The sequence below is a fragment of the Ascaphus truei genome, chromosome 17 (assembly GCF_040206685.1).
Source record: "Ascaphus truei isolate aAscTru1 chromosome 17, aAscTru1.hap1, whole genome shotgun sequence".
Taxonomy (NCBI): Eukaryota; Metazoa; Chordata; class Amphibia; order Anura; family Ascaphidae; genus Ascaphus; species Ascaphus truei.
This window is the reverse complement of record NC_134499.1, coordinates 41,408,703-41,427,142: the sequence shown is the minus strand read 5'-3', so window position 1 is coordinate 41,427,142 and position 18,440 is coordinate 41,408,703. Positions and strand designations below refer to the sequence as shown.

At 40.0% G+C, this 18,440-nt stretch overlaps 1 long non-coding RNA gene across 1 annotated transcript; it reads left to right on the top strand.

The window, feature by feature from the left end:
* Positions 1-6,443: 6,443 nt before the first annotated feature.
* Positions 6,444-18,095, top strand: LOC142468391 (uncharacterized). Its single transcript, XR_012788652.1, has 3 exons — positions 6,444-6,530; positions 12,225-12,434; positions 16,993-18,095. It is a non-coding gene; the product is annotated as an uncharacterized LOC142468391 (long non-coding RNA).
* Positions 18,096-18,440: the final 345 nt, after the last annotated feature.

The following is an 18,440-nucleotide window of genomic DNA, read 5'->3' as shown; positions in this document are numbered from 1 at the left end:
CCAAATAACGACGGTGCTTATTGACTTATATACTACACTTCCAAATGTATTAACCAATACTCCATGTGGTGAAATACTGTAAACACACATGAGATATCCTTCTCTCTCTCCATTCTGTTCCTTCTCTCTCCCCCCCTTCTCTCACCCCTCTCTGTTCCTTCTCTCACCCCTCTATGTTCCTTCTCTCACCCCTCTCTGTTCCTTCTCTCCCCCTCTCTCTCTCACCCCCTCTCTCTCAACCCTCTCTCACCCCCTCTCTCTCTCACCCCCTCTCTCTCTCATCCCCTCTCTCTCTCTCCCCCTCTCTTTCTTCCCCTCTCTCTCCCCCTCTCTCTCCCCCTCTCTCTCCCCCTCTCTCCCCTCTCTCCACTCTCTGTTCCTTTCTCTCTCACCCTTTCTCTCCCCCTGTCTCCTTAGCAAAAGCTCTATTTCACGACCTGGATGGGAGTAATTCAAGACTTAAACAATGTTACGTTATTTGAAGATAGCACAACGTTAACCCTATTCTAATTAGATCAATTACAAACTTTATTTTTGCATATTAGTATCTTAATGAATAAAGCGTTAAACTAAGGACAAATAATGCCCATTCTTGTTTTGGGTAATGTCAAATTATTTTTTCTCATTTAACAAAGCTTAGGAAATCTAGACCCCAGGTTCTCTTCAATCTTCACAGTATTAAGCAAATAAGCTTAATATATTGGTGATTATTAATTTCTCTGCAATAGTGCCAACCGAGACACTATTTCACAGAATCCCCATTGACTTCAGAGGGATTTTAAGTGTGATAGTTAATAGTGCACTGTCACAGTTTAACAAATAACCCCCAGTGACACTTAAGGAAACAGGGTGACACTACTGTATCTCTCAAAGCATAATGTCCATGCTAATATTCCCTTAATAAGTGTCTTGTCTCTTGTTCCAAAACACTGAGTACCTATATGTCCTCGTGTAGGGTCTTGATGAGAAGTTGTAATACATGTACAGTAATACATGTACATGGAAACAAGAACAAATGATTGGCAGACAAGAAGATATAATACAGATGTGGCCAACTCCAGTCCTCAAGGGCCACCAACAGGTCAGGGTTTCAGGATATCACAATGACTGAGCCACTGATTAAGCCAACTCTGCTGAAGCAGAGATATCCTGAAACCCTGACCTGCTGGTGGCCCTTGAAGTCTGGAGTTGGCCACCTCTGTATACATGGTGACACTCAAGGCATCAGCGCCATAGCTAAAAGTAAGGCTGATGGTGAAGGAATGAGATTGGTGACACAAATCGGACACGTCACATTTCTACATATCTTTGTTCCCATTCTTTTTCGGATTTATTTGCGGACTACTTTTACAGTATATGCTGCAAATACCCCATCAGTATGCAGAATATTATTGCAAAACAGTATACTGTACACAGTAGACGAAAAAAGGAAGGAAAAAACGGAGCACTAAATCCAAAATTGGTTGAACCAAAATAAGATACAAGGATGCGTTCCCATAATAAAAATAGCACGGGTCGCAGCCTGTGGTGGATGCGGATGAGCCCATTGACCTCAAGGGGCGGTGAGTCTCTTTCCGATCCCCTCAGTAGGCGCCATGGTGTTTTGCTTCGCGCGGGAGAGTGACGTATGTTTACGTGATGACGCATGACGTCCCAACTAGTGACGTATGCGGAAATGGTGGCGATTGGCGCGCGCGGGTGAGTATTTTTATTTAAATAACACTCCATATGGGTGAGTGGTTATTCACCTTGAGAAAGGACTTTTGTTTGTCCGAAACGCGTTGGTGTGGTTGTTTTTTGCTCATTCATTAAATAAGCTATTTTTATTATGGGAACGCATCCTTGTATCTTATTTTGGTTCAACCAATTTTGGATTTAGTGCTCCGTTTTTTCCTTCCTTTTTTCGTCTATTGTATCCATCCACAGACGGAGGCACAATTAACCCCTGGACTACTGGCTACATCTGGACTTGCTGTCAATCGTGGATCACCATCCCAATGTGAGTCTATTCCAGTTTGTCCATTATATTGGATTTCAGTTATAACAATTTGATGTTTACAATACTGGTCACCAACAGGTGTTAACATTACTGTATCCTTACCTCAGTGCTACGTGGGATCACAGTTTACCAGTCTACATCTTTTGGAATCATTTATTATCTTCACTTATTGGGTTAATTCCGTTTCTCAATATTCATTTTGTTTTTTTGCTGTTTTCCATTGAGCACCATACAACATATTTTTCATATATACTGTACACAGTAGCAGGTTAATCGAGAACTTGATCTTGAAGTGTCACTCTAGGTATTGCGACAGCATGTACAACACATGAACTATTGCATTGGAATGCATGTTCTCATTTGCACGAGTATTTTTAGGGGTTAACAACATGATAACATCATAATATACCATATGGAAATAGCTGGGTGATATTTGCCATACAGTGTTTGTATATGGCACACAGTAGATGGTGCTGTCGGACACATTATGACAAGAGTGTGGCAGAAAAGAAGCAGAATTGAACTTTTATCTTCTTTGGATGTCATATCCTTAATTAATGAGGTGTTACAGTATAGTGTATATAGTGCAGTAGAATGGTTTACCGGCTGTAGTCTTTATGAAACACATTGATAACACTAATTGTGAGGATATTATACAATAATGAGAAACACAATTTAACATAACAGGTAAAATATACACAATTGGAAATGCCATGTAAAAGTTGGGATGTAACATGGGGACAGAAAGAATTTTTACAAAATGTATCCCAGTGAAGTTGTAATTTCCAACATATCTACGTGAATTTCACCACCGAGTTTTCTGTGAATCAAAATAACTAGAGATGGACGATTTTTTGGGACGGATTTGCCTCCGCCTGGAACGTCTGGTTCCTTTAATCCGCAGATTTCCGCAGTTCAGCCTCAAAAAGGCAAATCCGCAGTTTCAGATTTTTTATTTTATTTTCGAGAGTAATCCGAAATCCGTGGCTGAATTAAAAATCCGGATGCAGTTTAATCCACAACTGGGATCTGTCTCTCCGTGGATTAATCCATGTGCGGATTTTTAACAATCTGGCCACGGATTGTGGAATCCACAGATCGGATTGTATTCAACGGCGGATTTGAAGGGATCCGCACTGATTTTTTTTTAAGCGCCCAATCCGCAGACGGATTTTAGTGGGGGGGACGGGACAGGTTTGGTCTTAGACACCCTGGAAATTCCATTAAATGGATTTGGACTGGCTCACCCATGTCTAAAAATAACTATCATCAACTTTACATTTTTGCAGGGAATCGGTTTTGAAGAAGGATTTAGTAATTTGGGTAGTGAGGGAAATATGAAGGTGACTTTGCCTTTCTTATTTGCAGTAATCTGTATGATCAGAATGTTTGCTGCAAACCGCTAACTAAAATATCCCATGTTTCATTTTCACATAGAGAAAGCTGGGCAGTAAATATTGGCAAAAATGCTTCTCCTATAAATAAAACATTTCAGCAGCATTTCCTGGTGAGCCTGATAGCCAATAATGCGATTATGCAAACTGCAGACTGGGGGAGTGTAATCTTTCCTGTAGTAAAGCAGTGTGTGCTTGTCAATCCTAAACACATCCTGTGGTGCAACTCATTGGGAAGCAAAGTGAGGTCTTGTCTCAGTTCTGTTTAGTTTTTAAATATTGGATAAATAAAAATGTTGTACTAATCAAAAAGGAATTGTACTATATATTGTTAACGGGGATGGTTGGTCTCAAAGATCATTGTTAGTAACTGCCATGAACACATCTTTCTAATTGAATGCTTTTGCAGCTGTAGCACTAGGCATTATCACAAAGCTATTTATTAATACTAGGAAAACACTATATTGTATACCATTTTTTGGGATGAGCCAGTAAACCTAATAGGACAAAGATTCATAACATGGAATGAAACACAGGCAAAACTACATTTGAAACGCCATAAATTTGTGGATTTTGTCATCAAAGTGTCCGAGTATTGCCAAACATCAGTTCCAAATAGTAATGCCTGGCCAGTTCCATTCTCACACTACTGCGTGGTATTATACGAGCCTGACCGTCGTGGCACAGTAACCAAGTTGTCCAGAAAGGCCGGCTATTCACGACGATCAAGCACTGTCCTGAAGTCTAAAGTGTAAATAATGAGCATCACTTCAACTCTCACATTATAGCGACTTGAAAAGGAATCCGGTAAATATAATATCACAAACTGCAAAACACTTCCATGTAACAATCCAATTCGCAACAAACTGCCCGGCAAACGTATTATTCTCAAGAAGGCTGTGATGTATGAACAGGTATCTGACATTGTGGATACCGCGGAAAACCAATCAGAAACTGGTTGTGCAGTGAATAATTGTCACTGCCACCTACACGTCACAAGTAAATGTACAGGTTGTTGTTGTACAGTTTGGGAAGTGAAGAAAAAGAGCGTCCTAATCAGCAAATTATCAGTGTATAAGAAACATGTATACACTAAAGATGTGTATTATATATAAAGACCTACAGTATATACAAAAGTGTTAAAAATAATATTCTAGCAATTATTTGACAATATGTGATAAAGTGCATAAACATCAAAAAACAATATCGAATTTAATTAAAGAAAATTCAAAAATGTTTAATCATAAATAAAATGTAAAACAGTCTCCCAATAGCTGTAGTACTGGCCTTTTCTTATATTCTTGTAATAGTTCAGAATCGGCCTCTCTGCCGGGTCTGTATGCAGCTCTCAAACCGATGAATTCCAATCCTCGCTAAATAGAAGCATAAGAAACGCAAGAAAATGGAGAGCGCAAAACGCCCATATTATAATACTGTTTCATTGTAACAAATCATCAAAAACACAGGTAAGTGTTACGCTCATTTGTAATGGATAAAAAAGCATTCACATTTTTAAGGTGGCCTTTAGCATGTGTCCTTGAAGCTTCTCACCGCTCTCCGAGAACAGTCTACCCTCAGCTGCTGTTACTTAGGTACTTCCTGTAGGACACGCGTTGGATCTCCAATTGACATGTGGGATTACTGGGCTGGGCGAGTCTCCACTTTACTGGGAGGCAAACAGGCCGCAATACAGACTAATTGTATTTCTTGCCAGGGGTTAAGGAGATGGCACCTTGTTTGTACACGTTTGAATCCGACACGAATATTGCATTTTTTAGCAAGCGCAAATATTTGTGGATCCATCTGAGACCAGACAAATCCACCACTTTTTTTTTAAATGACTTTGCACAAGGTATTCATACTCCACTATGAATGTCATTTTTTTTGTAAACATTCGACAAATCGAAGGTAAAAAATAACGTGGTTTTTTTTAGCGCAACCAAGAAATCTTTGTCACATTTCCATGCGTTGGCTCGGATTTTAATTGGTGAAGCAAATTTTGACAAAAATGTGTTGAATTTTTCATGAACCGAATTTGTACACATTCCAGCTGCTCTAACCGTGACCCCTGGTATAAAGTGTCAGCTTCACTGCTGAATAAAGATTTGTGAAACGGTCACACAAGTTCACGAAACAATCCAGCGACTTTCGCCGCTTGGAAACATTTAGCGAAGTTGTCAACATTCACAAATATCCACCAAGCTTTAAAAAACGTTCCCTTTGTGTGAGAGAACTGCCCTTTTTAGCAGATTATAATTCATTTTTCTACTGCAAATACCATAAATAGGGCAGAGACACACAAAAATCCACCATTAGCATATCAGAGTTTGAGCTGGAACTTGGAAGTGTGATGTGAATAACACTGAAGGAGCGCAAGTGATGATGATGAGTCATAATGATTGAGTCAAATGATGATGAATAATTACTGAGTGACTGACTTTAAACAGTGACAGTGAGGATGAGAATCCGGCTGGCTGACAGGACTGATTTTGGCTATGCCAGTGGGGCCCAGTTTTACCCACTCCTGAAGGTCAGGGCTCCCCTAAACCGCCACAAACCCACTGAAATACATGCAGTACAGTTAAAGAATGCTAAAGACAACAGCGAAACAACCACCCGCAGGGTACCTCCATCGCCCATTCCTAAAGACTGCAAACAGGGAAGGGATGGGGAACTGGCTCTAGCTCCTATATGTGCTCATCCTCGAGTACGTTTGGTGAAAATGTGGCAAAACTAGCAAGAGATACGTAGGAAAAATCCTCTTGTGAATCACAAAAATGTTAGTAAACAACATGTGAGACTGTTGCACATCCCTAGTGCAGAGTCTTTCCTCTTCAGTGGCACAAGAATCAAGATTTATAGCACATTACATTATTCAAAATAACAAGTTGTTCACATAGCCACAAGTCTTCCTTACAGAGCGTTCATGCTGTCTTCCAATGTTAAGCTCAATGGTGGCATCAGATAAGTTCTGAGGCAGTTGCGTTGCCTAGTTAATTCACCTTATCACCATTATGGAAATAATTAATAGCTTCTTTTTTTTCAGAGTTGTTTTTCTATCAGACGTCTATACTTCCAACTCTTTGATACCTCGGAATTACAGAATAGAACAGTTGCTCATACTGTTGTCTGCATCGGTAAGTCTTTGATGGGAATTTCTGGAATGAATATCTCACTTGTAGAGCGGAGATTTCATGCACTGTAAACAGATCCGGGCTGATGGCTGGTTCCTGGCTGATTTTATGAGATTTTTAGTAATATAGTACAGCGGTAGGTGTAGGTCGGTATGGCTCCACATGATTATTAACAATTAAGTGGTTTTAAATAAGAAACAGTTTGATGGTCTTTAAATATAGCACACCTGCTAACAATAATAATACATAATAATAATAATACACTTCATATGGGAAGAACATACGTTTATAAATTGGAGTATATTGCTACAGTAAATGTTGCTTAAATATTATTGGAAATGTATATATATATATATATATATATATATATGAAATTAATAAAACTATGGGTATAATGACTGGCTTAAGTTATAATTAAAGGACAAAAGGAGAAAGAATGTCTAGACAATATTTTGTGCTGCTAATTTAAATAAATAGCTTTAAATGCAGGACATGGTTTATGTCAACAATGGATATTTAAAGTATATTCTGTTCGTGGAATATGTTCGAAAACTGCTATTAGAATAAAAAGTAGGGCAAGTAATTGATGCTAATATCCGGAAGCAGGCTCCACATTTCAGCCTAGGTCAAGAAAGAAACAATGCTTTAAAAAGCACATTTTACTGGAGAAACTTCAGAAATCGTGTTAGTTGAACTATGAACATGTTTTAATCTAATAGATAAACCGAAATACAATGTTTATTTTCTTTTACCTAACTCTTTTTCACTAGCACTGTCATATAACAATGGTATATCCAGTGGAAAGGTTTATATAATTTGCCCTCTGTTTATATATATTGTGACAGAGTCATAGGCCTTTATTCTGTACGGTGTGATAAGCGCAGGTGACGTGTTATCGCAGGAAAAACCATTAAGGGAGGGGGATTAAACTCCTCTAGCTAAGCAATCTACAGGTGCACATAATTAACCCAGACTGAAAAGGGAAGAGGGGGAGCGTTTTCAGACAGTCTCTCTCAGGAGGGGAGAGAGAGCAGAGGGGCTGGCAGGGAGGCAGGCTGGCAGGGAGGCAGGGTGGCAGGCAGGGAGACTGTCAGGGAGGCCGGTTGGCAGGGAGGCTGGCAGGGAGGGAAGCAGGCAGGGAGGCATGCAGTGAGGCAGGCAGGCTTTGAGGCTGGCAGGCAGGGAGGCTTGCTGGCAGGGAGGCTGGCTGGCAGGGAGGCTGGCAGGCAGGGAGGCTGGCAGGCAGGGAGGCCTGGCTGTCAGGGAGGCTGCCTGGGAAGCTGGCAGGCTGGCTGACAGGGAGGCTGGCTGACAGGGAGGCAGGCTGGCAGGGAGGCTTGCTGGCCAGCCGGCTGGCAGGGTGGCTGATAGGCAGGGAGGCTGGCAGGGAGGCTGGCAGGCAGGCAGGCCAGCAGGGAGTCTGGCAGGGAGGCTGACAGGCCGGGAGGCAGGCTGACAGGGAGGCTGCCTGGCAGAGAGGCAGGCTGGCAGGGAGGTAGGCTGGCAGGGAGGCTGGCAGTCTGGCCGGCAGGGAGGCTGGCAGAGAGGCAGACTGGCCGGGAGGCTGGCAGCCAGGCAGGGAGGCTGGCAGGCAGGGTGGCAGGGTGGCATAACTTAACAGTAAATAGTTTTTCCTGGTAGATTTTAAAGATAAGCCAATTGTGCAGAAGGACGAGGCAGCAGGAAACAGTTGAAACATTGTAAATACAGGGTAAATGTTTTTGTAAATCATGAAACAGGTGAAATGAGCTAATAGCTGTTTATGTAACATCCCACCATGGCTATGTTCAGTAAGCGGAAAGATCCGCTGCTATTAGTCTTTAGTGAAGAGCTATATATAGAAAATTACCGGACACATTTTATTCTCATTTCCCTAATCAGTGTTAGAAACGTGAAATCACTGCACATTTTGAAAATGTTTCCCACGGTACAGAATCTTGTAGAAATGTTTTATTTTAATAATCCTTAAGTGATTGCATATTGGGATGAAACGCCAGTGACTTCGATACCAAAACAAGGGGTGGTATCTCTTAATAAAATGTTGATACAAACAAGACATTTTAAGCAAACTGAACCACTATTTTATACCAGTATATCAACATTTAAAGAACAATGAAATGTAGGTTTTGTATTTTAACTTATCCATTAATATCCAAATGCACATTCGATATTCTAAGGTCTCACAATTAAACAGATACCTAATTCTCTATATACCAGACTGCATTATGTCCCATATTTACTAAGGTAAACTACTGTATGTCACATGATACTTTCACACCAGAACTCACCTTACAGTTCATTGAAGTGATGTTCCAGGAGAAGCAGAAAGGTGTATTAATTATGGATATCACAGCACTTCTGCCTCTGATATTTACAGGTGTTCTAAATGATATCACAGATCAAAGATGGGCACTTTCTGACTTCCAAAGGGATGACCAAGTAAGTCATGAGCCATAGGTGAGGTGGGGAGGCCATGAGCCATAGGTGAGTTGAGGAGGCCATGAGCCATAGGTGAGGTGAGGAGGCCATGAGCTATGGGTGAGGTGTGGCCATGATTGATGGTGCTCCCTCTCCCCTCTCTCCAGGTTTCATTTGGTTAGGCAGGGATTAGTCAGGAGTAAGTAAAGGAAAGGAAGTGGTAGCCTAAGGCTATATAATTAGTTACCTAGGGGGCTTCCTCTTACCTTCCTGCTCGGGATCTCAGATTATGGCATGTTTGTTTGGCTCAAGACATAGCCATGGGCAGTCTGGCACGGTTCTGTTTGTTATTGGTTATACTGTATCTGGTTAGAACTAAACTACAAAAAGTTAACCCAGTGGTAGGCACTCATCCTCCCTGCTGGATGATCATTGATATTAGTTTAAAAAACTTTATTAACAAAATAATTAAAATAAATGGTATTAAAATCGAAAATCAATACAGAACTGACTCAATGCCAACACTATGGTAAATACTGGAGTCTAAATAATTTGTGGCAATCTATTCCTTGCTGTTAATTTTTCCCAATCATACATTCTTCCGGAGTTTTCAGCTGTTTATTATTTTAGTAACATCAGCTGTTACCATGGCAACGTCCGTTGTGTCAATGTGTGTGAAGGACTGCGACCACTGTAACCTTCCGGAGAGGCACATTTCCAGCAAAGGATTCCTACAGAATGTTGCAAGGGAGGCGTTGCTAAATATAGCAGCACAAGAACGAAGAGGTTACCGCTGCACTACAAACTAAAATATTATAATACAAAGATCCAACATAAAACTGGTTAAAAGGAAAATTAGAAAAGACACAAAGTGCATTTTAACAGGTTAATAGAATCCAGTATTGTACCAATGCAAACTAAACATGGAATGTATTTTAAATATTTTTGTGGTGAAAACTGTGTTTTTATCTCATACAAATGATATGCAGTATTCCTCAGTCAGTACTTGAAATACAGTATGCAAGGTGGCCCATTAACATAATAGTAATATATATATATATATATATATATATATATATATATATATATATACACACTAGCTGAGAGACCCGGTGTTGCCCGGGATGTAAATGCGTAATAGGTAGTATTGTTTTTATATATATATATATATATATATATATATACACACATACTGTATATAAACAGCAGATGTACATTTTAAACATAAGTAACATCTTATTATTATGCGTTGCTAGTGGAATTCCTTCTAATCACCTCTCTACAGTCAGAATCTGCACCAGATCCCACACACCCAACACATTCCAAATTCAGAGGCTTTGTTATAGAGTTTTTCAAGATACTGTATATCGTATCCCATTAGCTGCATAACCTGAGTCTGCCATAAATCAGCAATATAACAATAGGGGATAACTTATATATATATATATATATATATATATATATATATATATATATATATATATTTAAAATAGGCTCATAATGTACAGTACAGTATGCTTAAAAGAATAGAGAATGAGAGGTGACATGTTTATCTCAGGGGCATTCTGTGGGATGGAGAACAAATATATAAAAAGGTTAATTCCAAGATTAGAAGTAACCGTGTTTTATTTAGTATATTCTGCCAAAAGCAAGCCTTTTGGGGGCAATGTCACCTCCAATTTGAATCCCATACTATTATTTTAATTTATTCAAAGCGTATGTAAGTTTATACATATATGCTAAGCCAGGGGTGGGCAATTTCAGTCCACAAGGGCCACCAACAGATGAGGTTTTCAGGATATCCCTGCTTCAGCACAGATGGCTCAATCAGAGGCTCAGTTGAAGAAATAAAGAAATAGAAAAACAAAAGAAATATTATTATTAGAGATCCACCAAAAAATAAAGGGTCTGTCTTACAAAGTAATGTGTATGCTCACACTAATAGTATTCCTCAGATTCACTCATTGGCTGCTTTTAAATAATAATAGTGAAACTGAGATACCAATGTGACCAGCATATTAACTAGAGAAGCGAGGGAAGTTATACAGAATACAAGTAGCAGTCGTAGTGTACACGAGAGAGAGAGAGACCAATTTAGTAGCATACCCATTGTCACATTGTGTATATATGTACTGTACCTCTCAAAACACTCATCTACAGTATACCACAGGCAGACAGATAACCGGGAACACACCTAAAATATGCAAGGAAAAAGATAGATTATACAAAGTATATTGAAATTATTTTAATTCGTATACTTCCCAGCTCTATTCTCTCTCACACATTCTCTCTCTCTTCTCTCTCACACATTCCTTTCTCTCTCTCTCTCATTCTCTCTCTCTCTCTCTCTCTCTCTCTCTCTCTCTCTCTCTCTCTCTCACACACACACACACACACACACACACACACACACACACACACACACACACACACACACACACACACACACACACACACACACACACACACACACACACACACACACATTCCTCTCTCACTCTCTTTCAATCTCTCTCACATTCCTCTCTCGCTCTCATATAATATTCTATCTCTCTCTCGAATTCCTATGTCTCGCTCTCTCTTGCTCTCTCTCTCTTTCCCTCTCTCTCCGATTGGAGCCACTACTCTTCCACCTGTGGCGTCTATTACAAGTACTATGCGTGCACCTCCTCTTTGATTTTAATATATATATATATCTCATACTGCCATTTGTCAAAACTGGCAAAATTCTGGCAAAATTGCAGTAGTAAATGGTGACATTTTGCAATGTGAACTTTTGAGGAAATGTCACAAAAATTGAGAACTGTCTTGAAAATTCCCCCCAAACGTGTTGCAAAGCAATTTTGAAGATGTTCACCCATTCCTAACATAGACACCCATCCCTAACATAGACACCCATCCCTAACATAGACACCCATCCCTAACATAGACACCCATCCCTAACATAGACACCCATCCCTAACATAGACACCCATCCCTAACATAGACACCCATCCCTAACATAGACACCCATCCCTAACATAGACACACATCCCTAACATAGACACCCATCCCTAACATAGACACACATGCCGTGTGCTTTCTGACTGTTTGATGGTGTACACCTGGGATTTTTGGTTTTAATAGATGCCACCTGCTTGCTAAGAATAATTTATTCATAACCCAGGATCATCATTTTTTTATATAATTGCCTTGTGATCAGTATCTCTCTGCGCTGCTTACATTTCTATATTTTCAGACATATAGACTTCCTTTTTAATCCCGTTTCCATATTTCCAGCAAGAAGAATTATTTCTCCTACAAAAAATTTAATATGACTCTGAAAAGAAATATAACCCGAAGGAGAAGCTGTCAGACTTAGTGCTGCAATGCTGCTGCTGCTGCTTGCTAATATCACCATGCAGAGAAATGACCCAGGAGCGTCTATATCCCTCAGTATGATGCCAAGTAATGGTTAGTGCAGAAGACTTTCTCAAACAAAAAAAAGAGGTCAGTAAAGGACATCGCAGACTACACTACAGTATATGCAGTAGCTGTGTAGTCCATGAAAGTATTTTTTTTTGTTTTCAATGCAAATGCATATATACATTATGATCAGGTATTGGGAAAAACTAAGCAGGACTTTTCAATTGTTTCCATCTTTAATGCTCCTGGAATATGTTTTTCCTATAACTGTTATCATAGCGATGATTTCCCATTCTTACTCCATGTAGTTTAATGGACATGGTCATATCACGATCTGTAACATGATATTCTTCAATTATGTTTCAAGCTACAAGATTTGCAATGTGATAAAAAATGTTTTAATGATACAGAATAGTAAAAATGATATAGGAAGTAAGGGCAGAATACATTCAGGACCAAGGAAAGCAAGTACGGTTACGCAACAAGATGGTCGTGACAAAGGAGGGAGCGGGAGGAGGGGGTATGACACCTTTTATTGCACCAACAAGTAGCTGAAATGTTACAAGCTTTCGAACCCCTCAGGGTTAGGGTGACTAAATGAAGGACCCTGAGATGTTGGAAAGCTTGTAAACTACTTATTGTCCCAATTAAAGGTATCATACCCCCTACTCCCTCTCCCTCCTTTGTTACTGCAGTGTCTTCCAACAACCAACACAGTGACCCACCTTTGTTTGCCAACAAAATGGTGCAATTGTCACCAGCTGATCAACTACTTATTACCTGATAGCAGTATCAAAAAGATGCAAGTGATCTGCACCTACTCAAATATTCCAAATACTTACTTTATCTTCTCACATCTTGTCATATCTTTGCATAGCATTTTCCCATTCAAATGACATTTTTGGTCAACAATCCCAACTGCCACTGCTTCTGGTCCTTGAAGGCTGAGATCTCTGATTTAGGACAATGTCTCGTGAGTTTCCACATGGCGCTGTGTAAAATAAATTCCTCGGGCAAAAATGTACAATAACAAGTACTTGTTAACTCTCAAATCGGTGAAGATCGTTTCCCCTTTTTGATATAAAACAAATTACAAGGGAATTTAGAGCAAATATAATTGATGTTTTTTATGATGCTGAAAATGATCAGCTGTGTGATCAACAGCCAATCCCAGTGCTCGGTTAGATCACGTGCTGCTTGAGGTTTAATATGAATTCAGCATTGATAACCCTTTCAAGAGCGATGAGGTTAATTCACATATCTTAGTGCTAATGGTTTGTGTGGAAAATTGGAAATGCAAAAGGTTACACAAACACCGTTGCATGTTGCCTTTATTTTTACATTGATTTTCACTACAATTGTTAAAAAAATGATTATTTATATAATGCACCTAAAACATATTCTTCTATTTTAAAACATACAGCACCTTGTCCTTAATCTCAAAAAATTGCTGTACTAGCAAGAATTTTATGTATAGCTCAACTTGTTTCTGTACAGCAATCAAGCTGCTTCAATCAATTACACTCCGAACATCAGTTGCTTAGCAACTCGAGTAGCAATTGAAGAACTTGCACATGGCGTTTTCTTTGTGCCAGCTCTCAAAAAGTCAAACAGAACAATACCCTTTATAATACAGAGAAAAATATTGATTCACCATTATCCTAATGTCACAGACATAGAATTCCAGAGTCACCAAGAGATTAATTCCATAATATAGTCTCTATCAGTTTTGCTCAAAGTATCATTGATGAGCATAATAATAAATATGATACTAATAATTATAGATGAGTACACTATAAGAAAGAGGACACTCAAAATGATGGAAACTATTATTGTGCTGATCAATAATACCTAATGATCACTGTAGCAGCAATTAGCATTTCGTATTACAAATAGAGAAATATGTATTGCTTTTTTTTTAAAACTTATATTTTTATTAGATTTTTCAAACATAAATGGGAAAGGAAGGGGTACAAAAAAGAAAAAAGGGAGGGGGTCAAACAACCATTTTATAACAAATTTCTTACAAACAACAACAGTGACATTATATATCATACAAAATTTGCTAAACACCATATTTTACACTCAGCTCTCCCAGACCCGTTCTCCTTCTGGGGTCACACCCCTTTCCAGCATCCCAGGGATTCCAGACCCTATCATACTTCCTTGTGGTATGATTCAGGAATGAGGTAAGGTTCTCCATTAATTGAACATCATTGGCCCTTCTAATAACCTCTCTTCTGGAGGGCGGGAGTTTATTTCCCCACGCTGCAGCTACAGCGCATCTAGCCGCTGTTAAAATATGCAGAATCAATTTAAGTGTATAGTGGTTCACACCTTCCATGGGTTTAGCCAGAATAATTAGAATTGGATCTAACGTGATCTTGATATCCGTCACATCTTTTATTAGTTTCACAACTGTCCTCCAGTACATATGCATTACTGGACAGTACCACCAAATATGTCCCAGGTCTCCAATCTGTCCATACCCCCTCCAACATCTATCAGAGGTCCCCGGGAACATCTGCTTTAACCTTTTAGGGGGGTAATACCAACGTAACAAAATTTTATATATATTCTCTTTTGTTACATGTGGAGGTTTTACCCGCATTCTCCCACATATCTTCCCAGTCCACCCTTGTTATTTTGGTCTGGAAATCCAGAGCCCACTGGTCCATATATTGTTCTTGCTGGGTGTAAGGATTCTGCTCGATCCGTGCCAGGTTTTCACTATGGTCCAGATTTTCTGTCTCCCCTGCCCTTTCTGCTCACTGTGTGGCCATTTTGGATACTGGCAGCATGCTTATAAGGTTGCAGTTACCATAGGGAGTCACCGAGTAAAGTTCTACAATTTGCAGTTCCTGTCGGTCTTTGCAGTTACGCCTTACCCTCTTGTCTGTTTTGATTCCCTGTTGCTGACCCTGGACCGTGAACCCGACCTCGCTGCCTTCCACCTGCCCTGACCTCCGCCTGTCTCCTGGACTTCGCAACTCTGCCGCCAGCCCTGACCCCTGCTTTCATACAGACTACAGATACTCTTACAGGACTCTGTCCCTGGGTTGTTTATTTGCATCCCTACCTCAGCTGTGCAGGTCCACGTCCTGATTTGGGATGAGCACTGTTACACAGGGTATCCTTTTTTTAAATTACACCCTGGAATGAAGATTTCAGACCTCTTTGATATTTTGTTGTTTTGCATAGATCTTCAAATCGTATAAATTTAGGAAATTCCTCGTCATAAAAGCCCTGATACACAAAATGTCGGACCTGTATAGAGCTGCACAGCTCAACTTGGGGTAGACCGTACTTTCTCATCAGTTCCTCAATTGTCATTAGCTTATCTTTTTCTAGCAGATCTCCTACCTCCAAAATCCCTCTATGTCTCCAAATTTCAAAACCATGTCCTTGAAAACCCGGGATAAACCCTGGGTTACCGAACAGGGGCGCGAGCCTAGAAGGGGTCGACATAACCTTATACTTATTTTTTGCCTTCTGCCAATTTTTCAGAGTAAATCCAACTACTGCCGGCTCAGACTGTCTCCCAGGCCCAGTCCCAGAGCCCGACCATAGTATAGAAGACAGTCTGACCGGGGCTTTGAGTGAGATCTCCAAATCCACCCAGGCGTAGACCCCTCTCGGAGAGTGCCAATAAACCATTTGTTTCATATCAGATGCTATATAATATTTTAGGATATTTGGAACAGCCATACCACCTCCTTCCGTAGCTTCCAACATAATAGACCTGGCTATTCTCAGTTGTTTGTGTTTCCAAATAAATTGCATAATTCGATTCTGAATTTCTTTTATATTTGAATGCGGGACAGATGTCGGTAATGTCTGAAAATAATTCAGACGTCTAGGAAGGATATTCATCTTAACTGCAGTTATACGCCCTATCCAGGACAATGAGAATTCCAGGCTTGTAAATCTTATTTTTATCTTTGAGAAAAGGTCAGGGTAATTATATTTATATAATAAATTATAGTCTCTGGTAAGATAAATCCCCAGATACTTCAAAAATTAGTCTTTTTTCATTTATAATCAAAGTGCCGTTTAAGAACCTTGACCTTAACCTAGTTAGGGACTGACTGGCACTGAGAGTTTGAAGCAGGGGAGCCTGGTTCAATTCCCAGTGTCGGCTCCTTGTGACTTTGGGCAAGTCACTTTATCTCCATGTGCCTCAGACACCAAAAACATAGATTGTAAGCTCCACGGGGCAGTGACTGTGTCTGCAAAAATGTATCTGTAAAGCGCTGTGTACAACTAGCAGTGCTATACAAGAACATGCTATTATTATTATTATTATTATTAGTTAACGTCAAATTTAGAGCTTCCGACTTTCCCATATTAACTTTATACCCAAATACCTGTAGCTCACCAAACACACAGAGGGTGGATTGCAGATTCGGGAGAGATGTCAATGTGGCAGATATAGGGAGAATAATAACATCTGCAGGGACTGGAGTGACTACACCCCCACACACATAAGCAATGTTTATTTGAAGCTGTAACATATTTGTATAATATATATCTGGTTTCTCATAGGCCTTTAGAAGGATTTCCTGCTGCTATGACATATACTGTAGTATGAAGCTGTGTTCATATAAATGATTACTAAATAGCTCATATCTCTGTTCCACAGCTTCACTGTCTATGAAACCCTCCGTGCTTGAGTGACATCTAACATCCTTGAAAGCAGAAGGAGACCCAGTAATATTTCTGACATGGCTTGTGCTTTTTCACATCTTCATGCATACAGCAAAGCACTTCTTAAACAGAGGGCAGCATCAACGCGTTTGGCTACTGCTCTTATACTGTATTAAGCAACAGTTGTTTTTTTCTATCCAGCAATGGAGATTTTGGACACATGTTATCACTTGGTATATAGACCTCCTGTAGGTTTTAGCCTCCAGGTACTTGACATTGCAGTTTCTCTTTTGGCTTAGAGGTCATTCTTCACTTTATCTCACCAGCAACATGCCTTACTAACGACTCTTCTGGGCATTGCTGCTCACGGGACTATCTTTCTGCTGTATGGGCCACCTTCTGCCCAGTGATCCTTCCTGTGATCCTTAGCCGATGTTCCTTTCACTACCACGTCTCCTCCTCTCCATGGCTCCTTGTTCCCGTCCCATCACTTTTCCTCTCCCCCTCATTTCCCCTCCACTTATTACAGTATCTACCCACCCACCATTCCTCCTCTCCTTATTCCTTACAAGCCACACAAGCTCACAAACCCAACCACACATCCCCTTTGAAACAGAGCTCACAACTTGAAATCCCCAAAGCTAACAGAGATGCACAACACAAACTGATGTGACCAACTGTCAAATTACAACAACTGCTTTTCAAATGTCATTAAAGTACCTTCTATCGCCTCACCGTGCACTTCTCTATCAGCAGAAATGTGTGTCTTAAATACAATTTCTTTCAATCCTAGAGGGGGTTGGTTCTTCACAATTTGGGGAGTCTCCAATGGTAAAAAAACAATTTGAAAATACACATCACAAATGTTTCCTCATTGTTCAGCAAACATTTGGCATGATTACTGTTAGTGAGTATGGTGTTAAATCTACAAATATATTTCACTAGAGTCTTTCAATAGTTATTCAAATGATTGTGGATTTAATGATGTTTGTTTAACAGCCTGTGAAACACATTCATAATGTAAATATTTAGACAACATGATAAAAACTCTGATATCTTCACATTTCTGCTTTTTTGATGCTGTACACTTAATGCCAAAGCACATACAGTACTGTAAGCAGATCAAATGATGTGCAAAATTGTCTTCAATAAAATATGGAGATTTATTGGGATTTGACCATTAAATGGCTTGAATTGGGGTGTTCTGGGCGATGCATCTGTTCAGCACAATCACACTTTGTAGAATAAGGCAGGGGTGCACCTCTGCAGTCCTCAACCCCCCCCAAACAGGTCAGGTTTTCAGGATATCCCAGCTTCACCACAGGTGGCTCAATCAGTGGCCTCTGATTGAGACTCTTGTGCTGAAGCAGGGACTGATTGATCAACCTGTGCTGAAGCAGGGACTGACTGAGCCACCTGCGCTGAAGCAGGGATATCCTGAAA